Here is a 4855-nt window from a genome sequence, read left to right on the forward strand (position 1 = left end):
TGTGTGTATATATATATATATATATATATATATATATATATATATATACACACACATATATATATATATACGCACACATATATATACAATATATATATACATATATATATACAAATATATGTATAAATATATATATCATCATCATTGTTTAGCGTCCACTTTCCATGCTAGCATGGGTTGGACGATCTGACTGAGGACTGGCGAACCAAATTGCACCAGGCTCCAATCTGATCTGGAAGAGTTTCTACAGCTGGATGCCCTTCCTAATGCCAACCACTCCGAGAGTGTAGTGGGTGCTTTTTATGTGCCACCGGCACGAGGGCCGGTCAGACGGTACTGGCAACGGCCACGCTCAAAATGATGTTTTTTTTTTACGTGCCACCTGCAGAGGAGCCAGTCCAATGGCACTGGCAACGACCTCGCTTGAATGTTTTTTCAAGTGCCAGTAAGGCAGCACTGGTAACAATCATGCTCAAACGGTGCTATTTATGTGCCACTGGCACAGGTGCCAGTCATCGAATTTGGTTCAATTATTATTATTATTATTATCATCAAGGTGGCGAGCTGGCAGAATCGTTAGCACGCTGGGCAAAATGCTGAGCAGTATTTCGTCTGCTGTTACGTTCTGAGTTCAAATTCCACCAAGGTCGACTTTGCCTTTCATCGTTTTGGGGTCGATAAAATTAGTACCAGTGAAACACTGGGGTCAATGTAATTGACTTAATCCCTTCCCCACATTTGAAGCCTTGTGCTTCCAGTAGAAAGGATTATTCATCATCATCATCATTATTATTATCTGTTTGACTTTTCCTTTGTATTTGTACAAGTTGGCTCCTAGTCCCACCCAGAAACCTCAAGAGACAACAAGTTAGAAGTTCATGTTGGTGTTATGCCTAGGGTGTCATATATTTGGATTTGCACATAGTGTTGTTCTAGAGAATGTTTAAGAAACCATAAGAAAATTATGAGTTTGTTTTAAAATTTGAGATTACACAGACAGTATATTATGTAGGATACGGGCAGTTCCCATGAGCACCATCTTTTGAATTTCTGCCATTTTGGGGTTTCCTGGTATCTGAGCTAGGTAGGAATCAGCCCCTTTATGCTATCATTCCTAGGGCACCTATGACAACAAATATTGTTTTAGTCTTCATGTTCCACATTTTGCCAATTTCTATTTCAAGATCTTTATACTTGCTCAGTTTTTAGTAGATCTTAACAGATACATCTATGTCAATTGGAACAATCACATCAATGAGGAGGCATGATTTTTGTCTGAAGTCTTTCAGTATGATGTCTGGTCTATTCGCATCTATCTTTCTGTCAGTTTGAACGGTGAAATTCCAGAGGAATGAGATGTGATAATTTTCAAGTACTGGGGGTGGTTTGTTGTTCCCACCAGTTTTTACCATGGGGCAGGTCAAGGTTTTTGCAAATTACCCAGTGAATATACTGTGCAGCTCTATCATGCCTGTTGAGATACTCTGTAGGCACAAGAAGACTGCACATGGAGACAACATGATCAATGGTTTCATTTTGTTGTTGACATACACAATGGCTGTCAAGTGGTAGGGGTGGAGATTAACACAAATGCATACACACACACATACACTATTGGTTTCTTTCGGTTTCTGTTTACTCCGATGCTGTGGTTGGCCCAGGCCTATGGTAAAAAAAACTTCCCCAAGGTGCCATAATGTGGGGGTGGGGACTGAACTGTCAATAACCCTAATCCAATCTGGCGAACAATTTGTGATTAAGGCTATTCACATACACCAATGATGATGGTGATGATTGTTGTTGACATTGTATCATTACTGTTGCTGTTTGTCGTTGTTTTTGTTATGGCTGTTGTTGTTGCTGCATGAGTTCTCTTCATGTTCATGTTACTGTTGTTGTACTGGACAGTTTTATGATGGCACCTGTGCCCAGCGTCGCCTTCCTGGCATGTGTAAAGACATTCGAGTGAGATTGGTGCCAGTGCCGCTGGACTGACTCCTGTGCAGGTGGCACGTAAAATACACCATTTTGAGCGTGGCCGTTGCCAGTACCGCCTGACTGGCCTTCGTGCCGGTGGCACGTAAAAGCACCCACTATACTCTCGGAGTGGTTGGCGTTAGGAAGGGCATCCAGCTGTAGAAACTCTGCCATATCAGATTGGAGCCTGGTGTAGGGATCTGGTTCACCAGTCCTCAGTCAAATCGTCCAACCCATGCTAGCATGGAAAGCGGACGTTAAACGATGATGATGAACTCATATTATACATTCAAGTGTGACAGATTAATCTTGGTGTTGTGTATCATTAAAGTATGAGTATAGGATATAGTACAGGGGTTATAGAACAGTATAGTAGGATGTGAGATTTACTATAGAGCTGTAGTGTAATATTGATTATTGAGGTGTAGTTTAATATTTACTACAGAGCTGTTGTGTGATATTTACAATAGAAATGTAATGCAATATTTACTACAATAATATCACACAACACTATATTTATTTTAGAGGTGTGGTGTGATATTTCTATAGATGTGTTTACTATAAAGATGTAGAGTGATATCTATTATAGAGGTGTAGTATTATATTTACTATAGAGGTGTCATGTAGAATGATGTTTACTATAGACTATTTCTTACAGTTATACCTACAGATTTTCTATAAAAATTAGAACCAGTATTGACTTATATATAAGCCTTTAATATACATCGTAGTATATCCTTTACTACTCTAGGCACAAGGCCCGAAATTTTGGGGGAGGGGTGGGCAGTCGATTAGATCGAGCCAGTACGCAACTGGTACTTAAGTTATTGACCCCGAAAGGATGAAAGGCTAAGTCGATCTCGGTGGAATATGAACTCAGAACATAAAGACAGACGAAATACCGCTAAGCATTTTGCCCGACGTGCTAACGTTTCTTATTTCTTTACTGCCCACAAGGGGCTACACACAGAGGGGACAAACATAGACAGACAAAGGGATTAAGTCGATTACATCGACTCCAGTGCGTAACTGGTACTTAATTTATCCACCCCGAAAGGATGAAAAGCAAAATCGAACTCGGCGGAATTTGAACTCAGAACGTAAAGATAGACGAAATACCACGAAGCATTTCGTCCGACGTGCTAACGATTCTACCAGTTCGCCGCCTTATACATCATAGTATATTATGGTTGCATAACGAAATGCGGTGTCCCCCACCAACAATTAATATTTACTATAGCTGGGCTAGTTTAGTGTGGTGTACAGTAGAGAGGGTTCGGGTTTAGGGTTAGGGTTAGGGCTTTTGTTAAGCTGAAAACAGGTGGTGTACGTATTCTTTACCTCTGCCCAGGAATGTAGTTGGGGATATAACATGGTGGTGTAGTGTAGTATGTAGAAATGTATAGTGTAGAAGTATGTTTTATTGTTGTTATATTGGTCTGTAGTGACAGTGTAGTAGTATTAGTGTAAGTAATGGCATAGTGGTATTGTTGGAGTGTCGGAGGTGCTGGCTGGAGTGTTAGCAATAGTGCAGTGCTTGTGTTGTACTGAAGAGAGGTGTTATCCAATAGATGTTAAGTTTACATACCAATATCGACTTTTGTTGCCGCCGTTGGTGTTGTTTAGTCCCAAGTAAGCTTCGACAGAGCCTATCTGTGATCAAAGACGTTCAAACCGTGACCATCACCGACTATTAGATCCACGATCAGACTATCCAATATGTCCTTCACTTTTTTTTAAGGGGGGTGAGATTTGGCTGCTATTTCTAGCAACTCGAACGTCCATATAGTGACTTCCTGGTTTGTTGTTGTTGTGTAGAATTCCTCGTGTTACGTTTGTATGTGTTTTTCGCTTTCATTTAATGAAATCAAAGAATAACCTTTTGTTTTGTTATTATTTTTTTAAAACAGATGGCCTGAAATTTTCATCTTGGTTGTGACAGTTAATATAATTTCGTTTCGTATTTTCTTTATTTCTGCCCTCATAAGACATGTTTTAAATAAACAAGCTGTTACCATTCACGTTATCGTTTCTTTATTTACGCATTTATGTCGTTGTTAAAGCTTAGATCGATGTTTTTGTTACTGAAATGCCATCCACGGCTGCCCCGACACCTCCCTCAACAGAATTGACCAAGAACGAAACCACATCCATTCTTTCTGCTTCATTAGACACTAACGACGGCCTTTACCTTTCATCCATCCGTGGAACCGATAAAATGAAGTACCAATCAAGTGCTGGGACGGTTTATATTGCTGTAAAACATCCTCGATGTGAGTGGAATTAGAAAAAAAGACATCGATATCATTTCCTTCCGTGTTTGGTTCAATATTGATAGAGAACAGACACAGTGGGCGGTGATAGATTAGATAAAGTCCCGTCATATATATATTTCCGGTAAAGCGTTCAATTGTTTTCTTGCACAGACGAGGTCTTGCCTTCAATTTCTTCCTAACTCGATATATATATATATTTTTTCCTTATTGAGAATCTAATCAACTTTACGGGTGTGTGTGTGTGTGTTTAACGATAACAGATTAAGTACCCAATACAATAGTAGTCATCATCATCATCATCATCATCATCGTTTAACGTCCGCCCTCCATGCTAGCATGGGTTGGACGATTTGACTGAGGACTGGTGTACCAGATGGCTACACCAGGCTCCAATCTGATTTGGCAGAGTTTCTACAGCTGGATGCCCTTCCTAACACCAACCACTCCGAGAGTGTAGTGGGTGCTAGTCTAGTTTTATATTTTTCAATGTTTCTTTTTTTTCTCAATTTTTTGAATGTGTTTCTTGCTGTTTGAAATAACACAATTCCTATTTCTCTCATCAAAGTTTCTAGACCTTCACAGTTTCATTTTCATCTTCACTG

General features: G+C 39.7%; 2 protein-coding genes across 2 annotated transcripts in view; one reads left to right on the forward strand and one right to left on the reverse strand.

Annotated features, from left to right (window-relative positions):
• Window positions 1-4344, reverse strand: part of LOC106873504 (uncharacterized) — a 15682-nt gene extending 11338 nt beyond the window's left edge. The window contains exon 1 of the mRNA XM_014920889.2: window positions 3566-4344. The gene's annotated coding sequence lies outside the window, so the exon portion shown is untranslated. The remainder of the gene's footprint in view (window positions 1-3565) is intronic.
• The window catches only part of LOC106873500 (lysosomal alpha-glucosidase), a 35545-nt gene that overhangs the window by 2854 nt on the left and 27836 nt on the right, over window positions 1-4855 (forward strand). The gene's annotated exons all lie outside the window — the stretch shown is intronic.

The sequence above is a fragment of the Octopus bimaculoides genome, chromosome 22, assembly GCF_001194135.2.
Source record: "Octopus bimaculoides isolate UCB-OBI-ISO-001 chromosome 22, ASM119413v2, whole genome shotgun sequence".
NCBI classification, from domain to species: Eukaryota; Metazoa; Mollusca; class Cephalopoda; order Octopoda; family Octopodidae; genus Octopus; species Octopus bimaculoides.